This window comes from Schistocerca cancellata, chromosome 2 (genome assembly GCF_023864275.1).
Source record: "Schistocerca cancellata isolate TAMUIC-IGC-003103 chromosome 2, iqSchCanc2.1, whole genome shotgun sequence".
In the NCBI taxonomy this organism is placed as follows: domain Eukaryota; kingdom Metazoa; phylum Arthropoda; class Insecta; order Orthoptera; family Acrididae; genus Schistocerca; species Schistocerca cancellata.
The window spans coordinates 147,824,032-147,847,616 of NC_064627.1; the positions used below are offsets into that span (position 1 = coordinate 147,824,032).

General features: G+C 40.9%; 1 non-coding gene across 1 annotated transcript; it reads right to left on the minus strand.

Annotated features, from left to right (window-relative positions):
- Positions 1-11,200: 11,200 nt before the first annotated feature.
- On the minus strand, positions 11,201-11,363 carry LOC126163266 (U1 spliceosomal RNA). Its single transcript, XR_007535185.1, has one exon. It is a non-coding gene; the product is annotated as a U1 spliceosomal RNA (small nuclear RNA).
- Between the last annotated feature and the right edge of the window lie 12,222 nt (positions 11,364-23,585).

Here is a 23,585-nt window from a genome sequence, read left to right on the forward strand (position 1 = left end):
CACCAGATCTGGATGGAATCCCAGTTCGATTTTACAAAGAGTACTGTGCGGCATTGTTATCTAGCTTGCATTTAGCGTGAATCTCTCCCCCTGCGCAAAGTCCCAAACGACTGGAAAAAAGCGCAGGTGACTCCAGTATATTAGAAAAGTAAAAGAACGGACCTGCAAAATTACAGACCAATACCCCTAAATTCTGTTTGCTACAGAATCGTTGAACATATTTTCAGTTGAGTATAATAAACATCCTTGAGACTGAGAACCTTAGGTCCACGAATCAGCATTGTTTTAGAAAGCATCCTTTGTGCAAAACTCAGCTTGCCCTTTTCTCACATGCTATACTGAGAACCATGGATGAAGGGCACCAGGCAGATACCATATTTCTAGATTTCCGGAAAGCAATTGACACGGTGCCCCGTTGCAGGCTGTTAACGAAGTTACGAGTGTATGGAATAAGTTAACAAATATGTGAGTGGCTCGAAGACTTCTTAAAGAATAGAACCCAGTATGTTGTCCTCGACGGCGAACGTTCATCAGAGAGAAGGGTGTCGTCAGGAGTGCCCCAGGGAAGTGTGGTAGGACCGCTATTCTCCATACACGTAAATGATTTGGCTGACAGAATGGGGGGCAGTCTGCGATTGTTTGCTGCTGATGCCGTGGTGTATGGTAACGTGTCGAAGTTGAGTGACTGTACGAAGATATAAGATGACTTAGACAAAGTAGGAAGATCAAACCTGTAATGCTCGCATGTAGTATTACTAGTGTCCTGCTTGACATAGTCAGGTCGTCTAGATATCTTAGCATACGTTGAAAAGCGATATGAAGTGGAACGAGCATGTGGGAATTGTGATAGGGAAGGCGAATGGTCGATTTGGGTTTATTGGGAGACTTTTAGGAAAGAGTGGCTCACCTGTGAAGGAGACCACATGTAGTACGCTGGTGTAACCTATTCTTGAGTGCTGCTCGAGTGGGATCCGTACCAGGTAGGATTGAAGGAAGATATCAAAGCAATTCAGAGGCGATCTGCTAGATTTGTTACCGTTAGATTTGAATAACAGGTAAGTGTTACGGAGATGCTTCGGGAACACAACTGGGAATCCCTGGACGGAAGGCGACGTTCTGTTAGAGAAATACTATTGAGAAAATTTAGAGAACCAGCATCAGAAGCTGACTGCCAAATGATTCTACTGCCGCCAACAAACATTCCACGTAAGGACCACGAAGATAAGACATGACAAATTAGGGCTCGTGCGGAAGCATACAGACAGTCGTTTTTCCTTTGCTGCATTTGCGAGTGGAACATGAAAGGAAATGACTAGTAGTGGTACAGGGTACCCTCCGCCACACACCGTACGGTGGCTTGCGGAGTATCTATGTAGATCTAGATTGTGATCCTACCAATGCACAGGCTCCTGTGGTGTTTGAACAAATTTATAATACTAATCCTCATACAGTAGTGGTGTGTATGGATATATAAACATGTATGCTGAATTTTGAGTAAAAACGACAGACAAAGACGAAAATGTTGCCCTCCAGAAAGTGTTACTTGAATGAACCATGAATAATATTTTATTTGTTTATGAGAGGCGGTAATAATGATTAGCAGCTAGGTTGCAAATGAGCGCCCCAATCCCTGTTCACATAGTAAAGTAACATTACCATATTTTAATCATTCTGAAAACAAATTGGCAACATTCAGATGAAACAATCAAGACAGTTAATCGCGAATTAAGTGCCGAACTGACGAAATATATCGTATAAAGTGACTAATTTTTATCGCGAGAATAAATGACAGTTGTAAGATCCATCTTGGAGATAGTACCATCAGACGTTACTAGATCGAGGCACAAGCGAACACTCGAGATTTGGACAGAATCATGATTGCAATTTTTTATTTATTTATTAGTTGCCGTTGTTACTTATAACCTTGTTTCACAATTTATTTTATTATTAAAATCCATAATGTATTCAAAAAAGGCCAAGACGGGTCGTTGCGATAGTACCAACGAAGATGACTAGATCGCAGGCCAATCAAAAGACCGAACAGTACGCGAGATTTCCCGAATTGTTGCGTAAACTGTTAGAACAGTTCGAGTTGTGTTCAAATCGGCCCTACTAGTTAAGTGGAGTTGGAACGCCCTATCCCGACAATGTTAAATTTAGTGACTTGGCTTCCCTGTATTTCAGGAACCACTGTAGTTATGGACATGAAACTTTAACGGGACATTAAACTGTATGTTCTGAGCCTACTGAACAACAAGGTGTACAACGTTGCTTCCGCCGTTTGCCTATAGGTGGCGACAACGGTAAGTAGCGGTCGAAAGAAACAGATCGCAGACGTCAGGCAGTTAGCTTGGACCTCGGTCAACATAACCTCATTCAAACATTAGTCGATTTGTGTCTGCATCATAAAGTTGTTCTTGATTGAAAATTTCAGTTTACGAGCCTAACTCTCATCATTTGCGGGAAGAGTTACTGTTTTATTTCAGTATGAAGAAAACAGCGGCTAAGTCTAATCGAATGCTCTCAAGTACGTATGGTAAGGACGCTGTTAGTGAAAGAATGTGCCCTGAGTGGTTTCAACGCTTCAAGAACGGTGATTTTAACGCCGTAGACCGGCATAGTGGTGGAAGAGAGGACGTTTTCGAAGATGCAGAATTGGAGACATTGCTGAGTGAAGACTCGTCAAGCTCAAGAAGAATTGGCACGATTGGTGGGAGTGGCACAGCAAGCCATTTCAAAACGTCTCAAGGCTGTGGGCATGGTTCAGAAAGAAGGAACTTGGGTCCTGTGTGAGCTGAAACCAAGAGACGTTGAACAGCGTTTGTGTGTTTGTGAGCAGTTGCTTCAGAGGCAAACACGGAAGGGATTTCTGCATCCTATGTGTGACTGGGGACGAAAAGTGGGTTCATTACGATAACCCTAAACGCAAAAAATCTTGGGGATATCCCAGCCATGCTTCTACGTCGACGGCCAAACCGAATATTCACGGCTCCAAGATCATGCTCTGCATTTGGTGAGACCAGCTCGGCGTCGTGTGCTATGAGGTGTTAAAACCAAGTGAAACAATCACAGGTGCTCGTTATCGAACGCAAGTAATGCATTTGAGCAGAGCATTAAAAGACAAACGGCTGCAATACAGCGAGAGGCACGATAAAGTGATTTCGCAGCACGACAACGCTCGACCCCACGTTGCAAAAGAGGTCAAAATGTACTTGGAAACGTTAGAATGGGAAGTCCTACCCCACCCGCCGTATTCTACAGACATTGCTCCCTCTGACTATCACCTGTTTAGATCAGTGGTACATGGTCTGGCTGAGCAAACGCCTCCGATCTCATGAAGTAGTCACGGATTGGATTGATTCTTGGATCGCTTCAAAAGATGAACAATTTTTTCGACGCGGGATTCGCACACTGCCCGAAAGATGGGAGAAAGTAGCGGCCAGCGATGGAAAATACGTTGAATGATACATGTGTAACCAATTTGTTTCATTATAGCCTCAAATGTTGGGGAAAAACGGCTGGAAGGATAGTTGTACACCTTGTACAATAATTGCATTTCAACTACCGCTTTCGGAAATACAATTTTTTAATTACATGGTTAAAATTTTGTGTATTTTTTGTACGTTATCGTAAATAATTGTAATTATACGTAACATTATGTACTTCTTTTAGTTCAGTAGACTCAGGATATGTATGTTATTACTCCCTGAAAATTTGGGGACTCTACTCGAAGTGGTTTCTGAGATTTAGGGAAAAATGCAACAGAAAATTTAAATTTTCAGGAACGACTTGTAAAGTTTCAAAAGACTGTAACTCACTTAATATATGCTTATTTTTTATTTTTAGTCACTCAGAAGCACCCTGCACCATACTATATATCATCCTCTTGATCTTTTTCCAAGTTTTTTCTTCTTTCTGGACTCTTTCGTGGCCAACTGCTTTCTTCTTTCTGGACTCTTTAGTGGCCAACTGCGCAGCATAGTCTGCTTTACCAATGCGAACCTTGTCCATTCGTTCAAGTTCTCTGATGCAGTTTGCTCCAGGATAAGTTCCCATATGCTGAAGCACTTTCACCCTACCAATGTTGCCATCGTTGAAAGCAAATAAGACACGCGCCCCCCCCCCCCCCCACTTTAATGTCTTCATTCCAACAAAAACATTTTTTGGTAAGCGTGTCCATATAAGATTACTGAATGATTCATTTGGATTTTGAATCTGACCATGCAGACACTTCTTCAGAAAATCAGGGTTTGCCAGATCTCTGTAAATAGCTTTTATGATATCCGTGACTGCTGCTGGGATGTTTATGGCTCTATGAACTGGGAATTGTGATAATAGCACCATGAATCAAGTCCAGGAGGGCAAAGGTGGTGTACTGGTTTTTCATCATTTGACAGTCTGTGGTAGAAGGTAGCACATACTGCCAGCTTCGTTTTCAACAAATCCTCAGTATTATTTCCAATGGCCATCCCATAATACTGCTGTAGTTCATCAATCATTTTGTCTGTCAGCCTGCCTCTTATGGTTTTACCATCAGAAAGTTTCTTGTCTCTCAAACTTTGTTTCAACTTCCTCAACCTGGTGCCCATTCTCTTCTGGACATGACGTTTATAACACAGCAGTCAACAGCCTTCTATATAAAAAATCAGCGATTTGATTAAATCGTGAAGTAATGCATGTAAAAATTTTAGCATTTTCAACCAGTGCCGATTATATTTAATAAAATAAAATACTTCCCATGTGAGTTTATAAGTGATATCTACATCATTTGTTTCGGAAAATTGCAAATTTTATAATGAGATAAAAATCCGAAAATGTGAAGAACAAAATTCCGTTCTAACTCCCTTTAAGTGTCGCATGTGCGCAGTTGGTTACGTGTTCTGTGTCGTGCCGCCCACGTCAGTTTCCAATCCTGCACCACATTCTGCGTTACATAAGTTATGCACAGAAATGCATTGGGCGTTTCTATCCGAAAGTTAGGTACCTCAGAATCTGCCCCGACCGTAAACTAACATGGGGGCTTTAATTTTTTTTCCACTTTTCATTCCCTTCTCTGAGGGAGAAGGGCGGGCTGTTCGAGAGCTTGCTGTATGCCCTTTTCAGCCATAGGGTTTCACATTTTATTTTTATTTTACATTTATGTATGTGATGTGATTTAGTGCATATTTCATATTGATAATACGATTTTGTATCACATAATAGTATGATTTAAATATTTGCTTAATGCATTGATATTTCTGAAAATACTATTGCTTGATTAATACATTTCCTACAATTTAATAGTTGGAATTTTTAGATATTTTTATACAAGATATACATCAGGTCAGTTTAAATTTTTGAGTGATATTTGTATGGGATATATATAGGGTCTTATTTACTACTTACAATTTTAGTTTAATAGCTCCTAGAGAGTTTCTTGGTTGAATTTGAAATATATTTGTACAACATATACGTAGGGTAATATTTACAATTTTTTATATATATATAATTTTTATATAGTTTCATAGCTCCTTGAAAGGTTTTTGGTCTAGTTTGTAGTGTTGTGTGTGTGTGTGTGTGTGTGTGTGTGTGTGTGTGTGTTTCAGTTGTCTGTTCTCTCATCTAGGTGGGGATGAGTGGTGGAGTTGGCTGTCAGTGGTTCCAGGATTGGGGCTAAGTCTGGGAATGTTTCTGCAGTGTTTAGGGCTGTTGTACTGGAGGGGGTAATGTATTTGTATTTCGGTTTTCGACGGGTTCTGTGGTTGGTGGAGATGAGGTCTTCCGTGTCAGGTCTTTTGTTTAGCGCATGGCTGCCGTACCGCGCTCGAAGCTTGACCAGCCTGGTTTATAGTGGTTCAGCTTGAATTGTTCGGTAGACTTAGTTGCTGGGGGTGGTGGTTGGGAGTTTGCCGATACTGCATAGGAGTCTTCTCTCTGTGCTTATAGCCTATTTGCTACTTGAGCGTGTATTCCACCCAGGGGGGCTGGTGCATACTCCAGTACCGGTCTGACGAAGGTTTTGTAGGTGCGGACTGCAGTTTTTGTGCTGCAGCCATGGATGCGGCCTTCTACCTGTCGGATGAGGTGCTGTCTTTGTCTGGTTTTGTTCGGTAGGTAAGTTAGGTGGGTCTTCCAGTTTAGGTGTTTGTCCAGATATACCCCCAGATATCTGGCTGTATCGTTGAGTCTTAAGGGTGTGCCCCATCGTGAGAGTCTGATGTCGTCTTTATTTTGTTGGCGTTTTTTGGTGAGGTGTCTGTGTCCGAAAAGGACTGTCTGCGTTTTTTTTCGGGTTTGGTCGTATCCTCCATTTCTCCATCCACGTTTCTAGTCGTTGGAAGTACGACTGTGTCTTGCGTTGAATGGTTGTTCGTAGCTCCGTCACCCAGTAGGCCGTGTCGTCTGCATATATTCCTATCCTTTCGTTCTAAGTTGTTACCGTAGGTACGTCAGCTGTATATAGTGTATGCAGGGGGGGGGGGAGGACCAGGTGCCCCCCTGTGGAACACCGGCATGTGAGATGGTGGCTTCCGACGAATGATTTGATACATGCACTCTGCACCCCTACAGTACGCAAAGCCAGCAACGTTGGCAAGACATTGTCGCTCTATAACATTGTCGCTTTTGTCGGGAATAGAATGACAGCGCTTGACACCATTTGGTAGTCAAGTGGTAGTCACTCAGTACCTAGCCGTTCGGTCGAATTGGACCGACAAGTCCCTTGCAGCGACAGCAGATGGCTCCCAAATCGAGATATGAGGGGCACATATGATATTAGCACCCTCCCCCCCCCCCCCCCCCATCCACAGACATGTCTGCGCTCCCACCATTCATCATCGTTGAGTTGGCCTCGTCTTAAGTTACTTCGTCAAGCAACACACAAGGTTGTTAATCCTTAGCTCAGAAGGTAAAGTTTCTGTAACTAGATTTAAGACGCAAATTCTGTAAAAAAAATTTAATTTATACAACATTTATTTTTACAATTATTGAGGTGTTCTTTTCATACCCCTTAATGATTTTGTTGGACTAAATAACGCAGAAAATCATATTCTTTTGTGCGATTTTTTATTTAAATTGTATGTGTAAAGGAACTGTTAGAGAATTGAATTTTACATTCCGAAAAATTATAGGCTCTTGGTAGAAAGTGAATTTTCACACAAGGCTACGGTACAGAGATTAAACTTGCACATAAAAATTTCCCGCAGTAGGTACAGAAAGAAAGTCTACAAAACTGACTTTCAATGGTCGGATCTACATCATTGTCACCAATGAGAACACTTTTACGTATTTTATTGCAAAACAGAAAAGCCCTCATCATATTTGAATCGGCAGTTGGAAGAAGGAAATAACTCCATAAACCTGTTTGTTGGGAAATTAAAAAAAAGCTGTATAACTTAAGCATTTTTCATTGAACGAGGGTTTTTTTCACATACAGGACAACATTTCCATCCGTTTGCAGTGTTCGGACAATTTCCAGATGATTTACTTTGACTCGTAAAATTAAAAAAAGTTGGTGGATTTGTTTCCTTCTTCCAACTGATTGAAAATGTTACTAAAAATAAAGACGTAAGTCAATAATGTCTTTCAAATTTTGTTCAAAATTGTAAAAACATAACACTGTTGGCTATTGGAAAAATGTATATAGTTGAAAAGGGCACCAATTATTTGACCCCAAAAAGGCGCAGAAAGTTTTGGAGAAAAAAACTTGGACACAAAAATCAATCATCGTGATCAGCTGGATCTGAGGTGGTAGGTCAGGCCATTAATTTCTCGCAGAAGTCTTTCTTTTCTGTGGGTATATCTTCTCTACGTCTTGCATTTTTTTTTTTTCTCATTTATGGGCATTTCTCCTGTGTATGCAGAGTCTGTAGGAAGCATTATTTCATCCAATAACTTTGGTTTTGAAGGATAAATCTTGTCTGAACGATGCCATCAATGAATTCGGAGGCTATTACAGAACCCTTCGACACTCGTAACCCGTTTTTACAGACGCGCGCGGGGAGCTGCGAAGCGCCTTGTTACAGAGTTGACAAGGGGGCTAGGGCCACGCCCACCTCGCTCGTCCCGGCGCTGTGGTCCACGCCACGCACCTGCCTCCCTCGCAGTCGACCTTATGGGAAAGAGCGTCGCAGCTCCAGCCTCTTACCGCCGCCCTGTGACCGGAATTCCGCCGCCGACGACTCGGAGTGTGCCGGCGCTCTTATATCAGTTGAATACTGAAGGTGTCTGTGTTTAGAAATACAAAAGTTTGAATGTTTGTCAGTACTCTCCGTTGATTTCTTGAAGGACTTTGGCCACCAATTCTTATAGTTCACGATTTGTTCTGAAGTCACCTTTCTCACAGAATATCCAGATTCTCTCGATGTTTGTATCAACTCACAGTACTCGTCCGGAGTGTATATTCTGTCCATTTTCCTAATCTTACGCTTGGCGGTACCAAAGATCCTATCACACTGCAGGAACGAATGTCCACGAATAGGAAAATATTGGTGAATTGTAGCAAAACGGCAGAGTGATAACAAGGCAAGTAGAAACCTGACGACAGTAATATTTCGGTTTTGTCCACCGCAAGCGTCGCAAAAAATGTGAAGTTCTTTTACAGTTGGACCCATGTCCTAAATCTTCAGCCAAAGTAGGCTACATACCTCATCAGGGCGTCCTTTAGCCACACCTTCTGGATATGTGTAGAAATTTGCTGATCCTGTTTTCACAAAACGTACAACCAAACTTTCTTAGATAGAACGTCCCTTCACCGGAATTTTCGGCAGTGGAAGGTTTTGCATGTAGTCAAAGACGAGGCACCTTACATTCTTTTTTTTTTCATTGCATGGATGCAACACTTCTTTTTGTTTAGAGTAAAATTTCTTGGCACGACGTAAATAGACCATCTTTTCAGCGACTGGGACACGTTTTGCGGTGTCGTTGAGAACTGGTGATTTGATCTTTCGTTTCCAAATCCCCACATGTGCTACAGACGTCAATTTGGAGCCTCCAAAATCTATATCCGTGGTTCTCATTATAATATTTCCGATAAAAATCGTATTTGACACCAAATGCGTAATGCGGATATTTCTCACAAAACAGGCGGTGCAAAGATTTTATGTCCAACTCAGCACTTTATATTTAATTTCCTTGTTGCAGGAATGAGAATGGTGTATTGGGAACTCATTTACATGATCATCAATGGCACCTAGTATTTGTGGAGGTAACACATTACCCCGGTTCATATGTTTACCGGGCATATCAATTGCAGATTTTCCAGAAACAATTAAAGTAGTCAAACGGAAAAGCGCTTTATTTTTGATGGCATATAAAACGGAAAATGCACTTCTACGAACTTGAATTCTTTTGTTGGCATTGTTCAGAACGAAGAAATCGAAAACGTTGTCTCGTTTCTTAGGGTTTTCGTTCTTTGAACGGCGGCGTTTTGGATCACGTCGCATTATCACACCCATTAGGAATGTATCTTTTTCATTTTTGTTTCGTCCATCATATAAATTGTCTAGAAAATATTTCTTCTCTTCAGGAGGGAAGTAGTCTGTACATTTCAACTTTCAAGAAAACGAAATGTTGTGGTGTTTGATTTTGCAAGAATAGTATTACCTGTCGAGGTACTCACATATTGTTGACCAAGAAGACGCTGCCTCTTCTGTACTTCACGTTTATAGCAGTGAACATTGCGAACTCCATTTCTCCGCTTGTTGTTAAAAAGATATCCAGCAGATGGAGCAAGAACGAACTTGTTCCGTGCCCTGCTGCAATGTCTTGGCCATACGTGGCAGTAGTTGGAAGACAGAAATAAATACAGTCTTTGTTTCCTTCTTCCAACTTCCTGAATATTCAGACCTGATTTTCAGGGCTTGATGGGTTGGTTTTCGTTCCTTTCTTGTATTCTACAGTTGCGTGTACCCTTTCATGACTCAAATTCGGCAAAATCTCGATTTATTATTTTCGGTGCTTATTCCCGTCTTCCAACCACCGATTCAATTCTCCTGAAGTTCTTCCTCAGAATGATACTCCGCTAACATAACTGTGGTAACTGGCTATCGTAAAATCATCGGAAGTTTCATTTGCTAGAGAACTATTAGTAGCATTGTACCTCAAGAGTAACATCTGTAATCGATATTGTAGTGCTGTTGGAGAAGGATTCAAGAGGAGATGATCAGGTTGTCTTATCTGTGAGAGCAAACAGTTCCAATGTGTCAAAGGTTCAGTTGTGCATTTAGAATATATTTAATATGCAGTGGTGAAGGTCAGAAAACAGTCCGAGTAACGAGCAAACAACCGTCAACGTGTCGTTCTGTAATGAGAGCAAACCATTGGTACTGCCTAAGAGCGTTTTAAGGCACATGGTGTACATTACCCTCGATATTCTTTGTTGAAAAACCTTGTGTGTCCCATAACCGTATGGTAATGTGTCGTATCTTCGGGAATTCAAGATGCTAAATGCGTCGCTCGCAATATGACGCTAAAAGATCTGTGCCCCAAGAGTAGCATACTCCCAAGGGCACCCTCTTCCTTCTCCCCCCCCCCCCCATCGGCTGCTCCTACCCCCCTACCTTCTTTCCTCCCGTCCCCACCCTCTCCTTCCCCCACCTTTTCTCCTTTGGCAGGTCCCCGGACTCGTACACATACAGTGAACGTTCGCGCGCCTGAGATCATCGCCGCGCCGGAGATCATCGCCATCGGCTTTTTTGTGCCATCATGTTAGTGCCTTAGTATTTCACCGCCCACGCTCCATCGTTCACGTGTGTCATTTCAGTCGCCTATGTGCGTGTACCAGTGCTGAACGTTTATTATTTTACTACGCCTGTGAACGGCTCCATGTTTTTTTACTTTCTGTGTCTACTGTTTTTTGTCCATTTTTTTTCTATGTCTTTCTATGTTCTACTTGAAATATCTGTGGCCGAAGAGCGGCGTAGTATTGCCGCTGCCGGCTTCCTTGTATAAGGTGTTAAAATGACAACAAAGGAAAAGAATACCATTCGTAATAGACATTTTTCTTCTCTGGGAGAGGAGATGATTTAGAGTATATTTCATCTTCAGTGGATGAAGGGTTTGAAAGCCGTCCGACCAACGAGCAAGCAGTCGTCATTGCGTAGCTCTGGAATGGGAGCAAGCTATTGCTTCTGTATAATACTATACTGAGAGGCCTCTTGCATACCTTGCTCAGATACGGTAATCCGTGATTAGTCATTTCACTTCGTTAGATTTGAATTAGACCGGGTCTGCGCGAACGCAGTCCCGACTACCAAAAATTATGCACCCGAGTTACCCACATTAGGGGTAATCGCAGGGGTCAGCCCAACCGAAGTGCAATGGAAGAGCCTCGTCCTGGAGGAACCGCCTTCATGATCACGGTATCCCCTGTGCCAGGTAAGTATGCTTTGCTTTTCAAAAACTCGGTCCTTTATGCCATACGGACCGCATCACACGAATCGAGTGTGTAGCATTGTTCACATTACGTGGGGCCACTCCTGCAATGCACAAAGCCGGCAATGTCAGCAAAATATTTTTGTCGTCCTACAGCACTGTTCGTTTTGTCGGAAATGAGATGACAGCGCCTGAAGACACCATTTGACAAAAACTGCAGTGCCTCATCTCGGAGCTGTTCAGTTGAATTGGGCTGACTAGTCCCTTGCAGCGACAGCAGATGGCTCCCCAAGCGCTCACATGGCGATATTTGTTGCCCCCGCTCTACACTACCTGTCAACTGAGAAAATGTTGAGGGTAAGTTATTAAAGTCTGTCAATCACGAAGCCAGGCGCGTGATGGAATGTCTTGCCTGCTTTGTATGACGAACAAAGTGTACCTGCGCTTCCTCTATTGCACAACACTGAATTTCCCATCGTTTTCTGTAAGTTTTGCGGTTAAAAGGGCACAAGTTGGTACGAAATAAAGAAGTAGCATATGAAGAATAGTTGATTCGAACATTTTTCTTCATTGTATTTAGACAAGTTTTCCTGTCCGTCACTCACGATCATCAGTATCAAGAAGCAATACGCTGCTTCGAAAATAATTGTAGAATAATATCCACTTTCCCCAAAAATTTCGTTGACATCTATTATGTTTATAGGCTATTTACAAAACCTTCACTAACTATTGCGTCAAACACTAAAACGATGTTTTCCCATATCAACCAAGTGTCTTTTTTTCTGCAATTGAAGATCATGCTGCGTAAATTGACTTTGCCAGTATTAAGAATTTATTTGGCAACGAAATATCCCTTTGGGTTTGTAATTACATAAGGTATTTATAATATGCATGTTTCTTCTAAAGTTTGCACCTGTCGCTGTGTTGATCAACAAAATAATTATCTTGGGCATAATGATGATTTCTTTTATTTTACCACATGCAGTTGTAAAAAGTGTGAATACATTTGCAATAAAATAGTCCATAATGTCATAAGTTTCCGTGTTGTGAAGCATACTCTGTCACTATCACCACAACACACTTAGGCAGCACTCAGATATTACTCAGAACGTCATATGGCACGATAAAGATAATTTCATTCTTAAATTTTAAAACCTAACAGTAAAAGAATATATTTTAAAACCATTTCCATATTTGCATTAATATTAATGTAAAACTAAAAACTGATTATAAATAATATTCTAGTTTCCCTTCCAAGACCAAGAATAAATGAAATTTTCATTGAATCCACATTTGAGCAAGCAACATAAAGTTGTCCGCGAGATAAGTATGATCTCATGCTCATAGTGTAGTAAGTAATCAATAACTCTCCCTCCGAACAGTTTCAAACACATGATTGCTTTACAGATAAGTCTATTCGTTAAATATTGATGCTATGCATGTAAGTGAGAGAAGTTTAGAAAATGTTTGAAACTACATATAAAATTTTTTGGAAATCTCTTAATTCTCTCATTATCAAACACTAGTTGAGTATAGTCTGACTAACTCGCACTCCGTTTTAAGCAAAAGTTAGTTTTTGACTCATTTCATTGTTGATGATATCATATGTCCCAAACTACGCATGACACAATGTTACAATTGTATATGCACTTTCAGTGGTAGAGGCAGATGGGGTAAAGTGGCCACTCGAAAGCAAACTTAATTTTCACAAAACCATTGGAATTGATAGAAATTTTTGAATCTACATGTTATAAGGTATCACACCAAATATTTTTCAGTAAAAAACAAAATAATATATAGGAAATTTGTGCATTTTTCTGAAGGCTTACATGATAAACTTTTTCCTCTTTATATTGGGTAATGTGTCTAGTGTTATCACAACAGCATCCCATGTTTGTTGGTCCAATTTCTGTATGTTTGTATAAATTAATGAATTCTGACAACAATGATGGACTATATTAGAACTAGTTTGACCAGTTCTCGACACAGGCTGCAGGGCTGTTCAAAGTAAAAAATACGCAGTGTTCATTTTGTTGTTTGAATCTTGTTTCTAATTTAGTTAGTTTCTGGGGATCATTTCTGTAATTAATCATAATGATGTGGAGTGAGTCATTTTATATTTACATTACACGCTGGTACATAAATTTGGCTCGCTGCAGTCTGACCATTAACAATTTTTTTTGTTTTATTTATTTTATTTTCTTTAAATACAGTTGTGAGTTAGTAATTCCTACCCGTGATATCTACCTATGATCTACACATTACAAAAGTAGAAATTCTACTTCGGTATAGGATGAGTTGACAGGGAGAAACTTTTTCAGTATGTATTTTTAATTTTTGTGTGTGTGTCAGACGTTCTATTTCATTGGGTTAGTGATAAAAAAATTTTGTGGCAGGATTGTGCTTCCTTATTATGGCACAGACAACCTTAATGTAAAGTATTGAATGTCATTTTTTCCCTTTAGTATTGTAATTATGTACATCATTGTTCAAGAAACTTACAGAAATTTTTGACTGATGAACACTTTGTCTTAACAATGAGTTACCCCAGAATATTAAGCCATATAACATTACTGAATGAAAATACACAATATGTGTCAACTTACTGATTTGTCTCTCTTCAAGATCTGCAATGATTTTAAGTGCAAATGTGGCTCAAGTAAGTTGCTTTAGGAGTTCCAAAATGTGGTTTTTCCAGTTTCAGTATGGAAACCTACAATTTTTGAAGTTTCCACCATAGTTATTATTTCCTCAACATGTGTTACACATATTGGTGTAGCACCTTAGGTGTACGGAACTGATTTTTTTAAAATTGTGAATGAGACCATTCACAGAATACTGGTGTATGATACTTTCAAACACATTTCCATTCCTCCTGTTGCTGTATGAATGAATGAATGAATGTATGTATGTATGGATGGATGGATGGATGGATGGATGGATGGATGGGTGGGTGGATGGATTTGTTGTAGTACTAATGTTACCTGCAACAAGAACTAATTTTGCTTGTATGTTATATGGAAGATCATTCAAATATATGAGAATCGATAGGGGACCCCAAGATTGAGCCTTGGGGTAACCCAAACATCATCATTTCTTCCCAGTCAGAAGTATCTCCCTTGATTACATTGTTTGAGTGTCTGACTGCAGTTTTCTGTATTGTTTCTGTTAGATATGACATTATCAATTGGAAGGCTATTCCATCAATTCCATAAAAACCTCAATTAATCCCAGAGAATATTGTGATTCACACAATCAAATGTGATAGATAGGTCACAGAAATACCAACTGGTGCTATTTTGTTATTTAGTACTTGGAAAAGTTGGCTAGTGAATGTATAAATGGCCTTCTCAGCTGAGCAAATCTTCTGAAATCCAAATGTGATTTACTGAAAATGTTGCTGTTGCTCAGGTAGGAGACTATTCAACAAAAATGATGTTACTGATGTATTACATATTTCAGAGAAGACGATACATACTATATGGGAACAAGTCTTAAGTACTCTTTAGGAAACGCCATCAAATCCAGGTGACCTTTTAATTTTGAGAACATATATTTTTCTTCATTTCAGAAGGAGAGATAGGTGATACACCCATATGATTGAATTTTATAGAAGTTTTTGTTCGGCATACGCCATGGATTTTTCTTTTGCACTGCTCGTTTCTAAATTTTTTGTTACATTTAAGAAATGATTATTCAAAATATGTGCTACTTGTGATTGATCACTTATAGCCCTTCCATTTAAATTCATATTGATGTTATTTTACAATGACTTTTTTTTCAAATTTTGATTAGTTGTTGTAGTGTGCAGTGATTCCAGGATCTTTACTTGTTCTTGCCGACATTATATATATATATATATATATATATATATATATATATATATATATATATATATATATAGAGAGAGAGAGAGAGAGAGAGAGAGAGAGAAACATTCCACGTGGGAAAAATATATCTAAAAACAAAGATGATGTGACTTATCAAACGAAAGTGCTGGCAGGTCGATAGACACACAAACATACACACAAAATTCAAGCTTTCGCAACAAACAGTTGGGTCATTCCACGTTACAGAGACTTTGTGACAAAAAAATTAAAATGACAATATTACAAATATAACCTTAAAAATGCAAAGTTAAAAGTATATTTGTTCATTGCAAAATAATCATGAATATGAAGAAAATAAATTTCTAGCTTCACTAAGTGTTTAAAGTGCACTACTCTATGGCACCACAGAGAGGTATGTTTTATGCTATTTCCAGATGAGTATTAGTTGTGTTATCTATGGCTGATTGTTCTATTGTTGCAAAGAATATTGAAGTCAACTTTGTTATAGCTCATAATAATTCGTTTTGTTGAAGTAAGCTAATTGCATTTCTTCATTTTGTTAGTTTTATAATATATATGTCGCTTGTAACACCCGTAACAAAAAAGATACAAAAGTTTAATTTGTAATCTAGTAAATTTGTTCTGTACAATACCTTTCTGTAAAAGTGAGGTTATGCACATGTTTTACAATATCATACCATTACATGGCATTTTGAAATCTTATTTAACACTCTTAGAGCTGTTACGAGTGTTACTAATTTTTGTTTCGGGTGTTACTTAATACATACGTAACACCCGTAACTTGAATTGGAAGGTATTATGCCACCTTCATCTTTAGTAGGCCTAGGCCCTACATTTAAATTATAACCAAAGGGTATTATTATGAATGAAAAAAGTTTCTAACTATGTTTATTACATACAAAACAGTTTTAAGCATGAAAACTAAAATTTTTATTCCTCTGCATACATTTGTTTAAGCACTACACCTACGTTGTAAAAGTTAGAGCATTAACCTGACTCAACTGACGTTCTCCTAAAAAGTTAATTAAGCCCAAAATTCTTTAGATTAGATATAGTTTATGTTTTCCATTCTAACTTTTCCAAGAACAACAATATTGCTAACCTCAGTTTTAAATTTTATGTTATGCTTATCGAGGCAAATTCTAGTCATTCATAAGAGCCTATGTTTAACAATTTACTGTGCTGGGCAGTTCAAAAATAAATATACTTTGTCCAATCTATGTAATCTTGAGAGAGACTTTGGATTGACAGTTGAGTGGTATTTTTTTGCCAGTCCACATGGTAAAGGAGCCATGGATGGCATTGGAGGTGCACTGAAGAGGAGCGTGTGGACAGCTGTTAGATATAGGAAAGTTATTATTAACAACACAATTGACTTTTATGACTACACTCTGAAGAATTTTTCTAAAATTAAGGTACTATGGGTTGATAAGATAACAGCAGAGCATAACATTCCTATTTTGGATGAAGGGTGGAAAAATTTACAAGTGGTTCCTCAAATCCAGGGCTGCCATCACTTTTGTCCTTATAACCCAACTGATTTGCTGGTTTCAAAAACAGCAGAGTCATTAATGACAAGGGTGTCGGTATTTATTACTGAGGAGGCCAAAGTTAAAACATTATACGCAAAAAGATGCATAAACTTCTATGAAGTGTGCAGTTCTGATGATTCTGATCAGGAGACTGTTTCACTCTCTGAATCACAAGACAATATTGGAAGTGCTTGTGAGTTAAGCCTAACTAATAAAATTGGAAAGTCTGATTTAAAATTTGGGTTATTTGTCTTGGTTGACATTCCAAGTGACAAAAGGAGCCAACCCTATCCAAAATTTGATACTGTTACTTGGGAATCTGCCAGGGTATGAAATGAAATGTCGTGTGACGAGGGCCTCCCGTAGACCGTTCGCCTGGTGGAAGTCTTCCGATTTGACACCACTTCGGCGACTTGCGCGTCGATGGGGATGAAATGATGATTATTACGACAACACAACATCCAGTCCTTGAGTGGAGAAAATCTCCGACCCAGCCGGGAATCGAACCCGGGCCCTTTGGATTGACAGTCTGTCGCGCTGACCACTCAGCTACTGGGGGCGGACATCTGCGAGGGTGAGGTTGACAAAGAGGAGGATGTGAAAATAATGTTTCTGAAGTCAGTAGGAAAAAGTAAAACACTTTTTAAACTAGATGAAACTGATGTTTGTTTTGTGAAATTCAGTCAAGTACTATCTAAGGTAACAACACCAGAAATCAAACAACAAGGTAACTGTTTGTACTATGAGTTCAATTTTGAGTTGGATGTTGCTGAAAAAGATTATTAAATGAAGTTTTTAAACCTATCAATAATAAGAAAACATTTTTGTCATAAATTTATTAGGCCTACAAAATGAGGTAAATGTAAGTAATGATAACTTGGCCTAGTTGTACTATAAAATTGTAACAATATTTTTTGTGTAATAAGTAGCTTTATCCTTCAAATATGTTTCCTTAAGTTCATACTTTTATTCCAAATAAACTACAATACCTCTTTTTCTTTTTATGCAATTGTAAGAGGTAGATTTATTCCTTCAAGAATCAAATCTGATGCATCTATGTAACACCCGTAACAGCAAAAAATATATATATATACTCAGTTATGATGTCAAAAAAAATAAAAATTTATATTTCAAAATAAAATTTGGGGCAATACCTCGTAACAGTTGTTTTACAAGAATAAAAGTTTCATCAAGTTTGCAGAAATTAGAGAATTTCCTAACTCCTAACAGGGGCCAGGTCTACTTTTGGTAACACCCGTAACACTACTTTTTTTATTAATAACCAGAAGAACAATAAAACAATTCCAGTATCAACATTTCTAACATGAAATATAATGTAAGCCTTAAAAGTTTTCAATATTAAATTCAATAAATATTTTTCCTTACATTATTTTTCCTGATTTTAAGGTGTGTACATGTAACACCCGTAACTATGGAATTGCCCAGTTGCTTCATCAGGAAAGAGGGAAAGACGAAAGGATGTGGGTTTTAAGGGAGAGGGTAAGGAGTCATCCCAACCAACAAACACTGTCTGCCTGTGTCCATTCATGCGAATGGACAGTTTCTTTCTGGTAACCGCCCCCCCGGTGTAAAACCTGTCCTATGCACCCTCCCACCACCACCTACTCCAGTCCTGTAACCCAGAAGGTGTACACGATCAAAGGCAGAGCCACATGTGAAAGCACCCACGTGATTTACCAACTGACCTGTCTACACTGTGAAGCTTTCTATGTGGGAATGACCAGCAACAAACTGTCCATTCGCATGAATGGACACAGGCAGACAGTGTTTGTTGGTAATGAGGATCACCCTGTGGCTAAACATGCCTTGGTGCACGGCCAACACATCTTGGCACAGTGTTACACTGTCCGGGTTATCTGGATACTTCCCACTAACACCAACCTGTCAGAGCTCCGGAGATGGGAACTTGCCCTTCAGCATATCCTCTCTTCTCGCTATCCGCCAGGCCTCAATCACAGCTAATTTCTAATTTCAATTTGCCGCCGCTCTTACCTCACCTGTCTTTCAACAACATCTTTGCCTCTGTACTTCCGCCTCAACTGACATCTCTGCCCAAACTCTTTGCCTTTACAAATGTCTGCTTGTGTCTGTACGGATGTGTGTGTGTGTGTGTGTGTGTGTGTGTGTGTGTGTGTGTGTGAGTGTGAGTGTATACCTGTCCTTTTTTCCCCCTAAGGTAAGTCTTTCCACTCCTGGGGTTGGAATGACTCCTTACCCTCTCCCTTAAAACCCACATCCTTTCGTCTTTCCCTCTCCTTCCCTCTTTCGTGATTTCGCAACCGTTTGTTGCGAAATCTTGAATTTTGTGTGTATGTTTGTGTTTCTGTCGACCTGCCAGCACTGTATAGTAACACACTGTATAGTAACCAAGTACACCTAATACACGAAACCAATCCAGGTAATATAAACATAGCTTTATTCATAAACCTCCGTACAGTAACAGAAATAAGCCTCTCGTGATCACACATTATGAGACAACGGGTGTGAATGGTACAACTGGATAAACATAGAGACAGTCAGCACTGCTCTGTACAATGGCAGACAGCGTGGTGAAGATTACACTGTGTGCATGCCTCCCACACCTGGCTTCCAGGGGCTGGCCTGTGCTGATGCAATTGGTGGCCAATTCAGATACATGCACAACAACAACACACTCGGTGCATGCGCGCGCTCGCGCGCGCGCGCGCACACACACACACACACACACACACACACACACACACACACACACACACACACACACACAGTGCTGAAGGGGGAGGTGGGGTGAAGTGCTGGGCAGGTACTGGAGCATAGGGCTAGAACATGGGGTCATGCGCACGTGCAAGGACAGTGGTCCTGCATGTCGCCCAATGACAGCACTGGAGAGGAGGATGACATCGTCATCTTTGTGTCATCAGCAGCAGGCAGGTCTCAGTGAGGAGCAAACAGGGCTGGATCCACCGGTGATGAAGGCTGAGGCAGTGATAGTGAAGGGATCAGTATAGGCAGCTTGACTGCTACAGCAGGCAGTGGTATTGGACCCAAGCCTGGTGCCGGGAAGCAGGAACCCCAGGGTGCCGCACATGGAGGAGGCAGCCAATGGAATGGGGGCTCCACAGCAGGCAACCACAGACTTGAGACAGAGGACGATGGGTGGGCTGTGGTGATGGGGGCTGTACCCATGAACCCTTCCGATGGCAAGCGGAGGCGCAACTGATCAAAGTGGTGTGCCACCTGCCAGTAGGCCATATGTATGGTGTGAAGAAGGGTCCAAGGCAGCAGACGACAGTGGCTGATAACCACTTTGGCTGGCAACCAAAACCTTTCACCCACACCTGCGATCCTGGTGTGAAGCGGATGGATGAACCCAACCACTGCACGTGCAGCACAGGTCACAGAAGGTGGAGGAGCGTGCATGGCTGTCAGACATGAAGGAACTCAGCCAGGCTCCGCTTCCCTGGAGGTGTGAAGTGAAAGGTGCTCAGAAAACTGAGACGTGCATCATCTGGTGAAGAAACCACAACAAACTTATTCATTTGGGACTTGGAATGTATGCACTATTCTTTCTGCCTCGGCATTTGGTTGAGGGTTGAATGACAGAGTCGTAACATGACAAATGCCACAAAAGATATGAGAAATGAATTGGGGCCCATTATTGGAAATTAAAGGTTGAAGGCAACCCCGCAATAGAAAAATTCCCCCAAAAGCATATGAATTGAGACCTCAGCTGACATAGACACACACCAGAGAATGTAAGGAAACCAGGAAAATGCATCCACAACCAAGAGCCAATAAGAATTCAAGAAAGGACCTGCAAAGTCAATAGGAATGCATTCCCATGGTGGCAGGGAGTGGGCCAGGGGGGCAGGGACCCTGGAGCTGCCTATTGTCAGGCACACTGTGCGCAAGCCACAACAAAATCAACAGTTTTGCCATCAATCATTTGCCAAAAAACAAGTCACCCAGCTAACAGTTTAGTGCATGAAACTCCCCATTGGTACTGGTGGAGAAGGCATAGAACCTTGCACCATAACACAGGCGGAATGACTACTTTGGGAGAGAGGTCTTCTGTGGACAACAGCAAAACACATCAAAAACAAAGGGGAAATACTGTAAGAAAAAATAGTTGTGAAGGGGTCCAAAGCCCAACCTGGCAGTTTACATGAGCAGCCTTGTTGAACAAACCAAACCACCTAGCAGAGAACCGGTTCAGCGGCAACGGAAGCTGATGTTCACGAGCTCATAATTGGGAAACCCTCAACTGCAGCCTTTGTTTCACTATCAAGATGGAGCAAAGCAATTCTTCATAATTAAATTTGGAATCAGGACCCACAGGAAGGCGGGACAAGGTGGCCACATTGGCCAAATATGGCTTTTGTATTTGTAGTAAGACAAGATCAGTGCCCAGCATTGTAGGTGGTGTGCTGCCTGGTAAGGCAAGGAAGTGCGAGGGTTAAACAAGGAAACGAAGTGTTTATGGTCAGTAATAAGGTGAAACTTGGTGCCACACAAGAAAAATGTAAAATTTCTGGAGAGCATAGGCAATAGCCTCTTTCTCCAGTTGAGAGTAACACTGCTGGGCAGGAGTTAGAGATTAAGAGGTGAAAGCAACTGGTCCTTCAGAGTCGTTGGCACTTTGGTGCAGCAGGACTGCTCCAAAGTGGGACTGTTAGGCATCAGTCACCAAAACTATGTGCTGGTCCAAAAAGAACATAGCTAAACATGGGGCCATGAGTAGTTTAGATTTCATCATTTGAAAAGCATGTTTGTAATCTGGTCTCCAGCAGCTTGCATAACAAGGCATGCTACAGGTGGGCCAGTGTGAACACCTCATGCAGGAATTTATGGTAGTAGACTGTCTTCCCTACAAAGACCTGAAGCTCTTTCGTGGACAAGGGGCGAAGCAGAGACATAACATCAGAGATGTGGCCTGGTGGAGGGCTTGTGGACTGTACTGTATAAGACAGAAAACAGTGCACAATTTTTTCAAGTGATCAGCTGTGAATGAGCCATGACAACAATAGCATCCAGATAATTAATGCATCCCTGGGCAAAGCCTTTTTTCGTAAGCTTCCCAATCCTCAGCTGAATCATCATATTGGAGAAAAAGTGAGGAGTGCACTGGTGTTATGGTACACTGTCTGTTAAGGGAAGCCGACAAAGTGGTCACTGCTGAAATAACCTGTTGAATCAGTGGCGTCCATACTGATTAACTTGATGAAACTGCACTTACAGACTTCATATGCGGAAACCGATCCAAGTAACACAAATATGGCTTTATTTATAAATCTTTGAAATAAATCTCTTGTGAATGCACACATTACAAGACACAAAACATGGGTGTGAATGGTACAACTAGGTGAATGTAGAGAGGGGGGAGAGAGAGAGAGAGAGAGAGAGAGAGAGAGAGAGTCACTGGTAGATAGTGCGGCCTCCCACAAGGTGGCGTCTAGCAGCTCGCCTGTGCTGATACAGTTGACAGGCAATTCAAATACACACACAAGTGGGGTGACACCACACTCAGCACACACACTAATAGCAGGATGAGTGTTAGACACCTATCTTATTTATCATACTTATTACTCAATCATCTAATATCCTGAAGAAATCAGCTAACCTTGGTTGTCAGTGCAGTCTTAAGCATTTTGTGGGGTTCTTCTGTTACTGTAAGTTCTTTCACAACAGGCTGCATGAATCCTGCTTATAACCTAAAAAAAAAGGTACCCATTGGGAACCAGTAACAACAGGGATCTTTCTTTGCATGATGGTGCCCCCCCCCCCCCCATACACTTTCTGCAAGAAGCTCAACCGACCTGTCTTTTCCCCTCTTATTCAGGTTTAAGCTGTGTGTAGACTATCACCATCTCCCAATTGTAGTAACAGATGCTGCACTCAAATGCAGCTTTATTTCAGTCAGCAGCAGCCTCCTCAACTCTGTGTTCATAAGGCTCACAACTACGTTAACCGGGGGCTGGTAATAGCAGTCCAGGACCTCGGTAAAACTCACACTTCTATGTGAAGTCGCTACTCCTATTTCATATATACATTGAAGCACCAAAGAAACTGCTATAGGCATGTGTATTCAAATACAGAGATATGTAAACAGGTAGAATATGACACTGTGGTCGGCAATGCCTACATAAGACAACAATTGTCTGGCACAGTTGTTAGATCGGTTACTGTTGCTACAATGGAAGGTTATCAAGAATTAAGTGAAGTTGGTGTTATAGTCAGCGAACGAGCGATGGGACATAGCATCTCCAAGGTAGCGATGAATTGGGGATTTTCTCATATGACCATTTCACGAGTGTACCATGAATATCAGGAATCTACTAAAACATCAAATCTCCAACATCGCTGTGACCGGAAAAAGACCCTGCAAGAACAGGACCAACAATGATTGAAGAGAATCATTCAGTGTGACAGAAGTGCAACTGTTCAGTGCTGGGCCATCAACAAGTGTCAGCATGTGAACCATTCAACGAGACGTCATTGATGTGGGCTTTTGGAGCCAAAGGCCCACTCGTGTACCTGTGATGACTGCACAAGACAAAGCTTTAGGCCTTGTCTGGGCCCATCAACACCTACATTGGACTGTTGATGGCTGAAAACAAGTTGCCTGGTCGTACGAATCTTGTTTCAAATTGTATCAAGCAGATGGACGTGTGTATGGGTATGGAGACAACTTCATGAATCCATGGACCCTGCATGTCAGTAGAGGAGTGTTTTCAAGCTGGTGGAGGCTCTGTAACAGTGTGGGGCATGTGCAGTTGGAGTGATATGAGACCACTGATATGTCTAGCTATGGCTCTGACAGGTGACACGTGGGTAAACATCCTGTCTGATC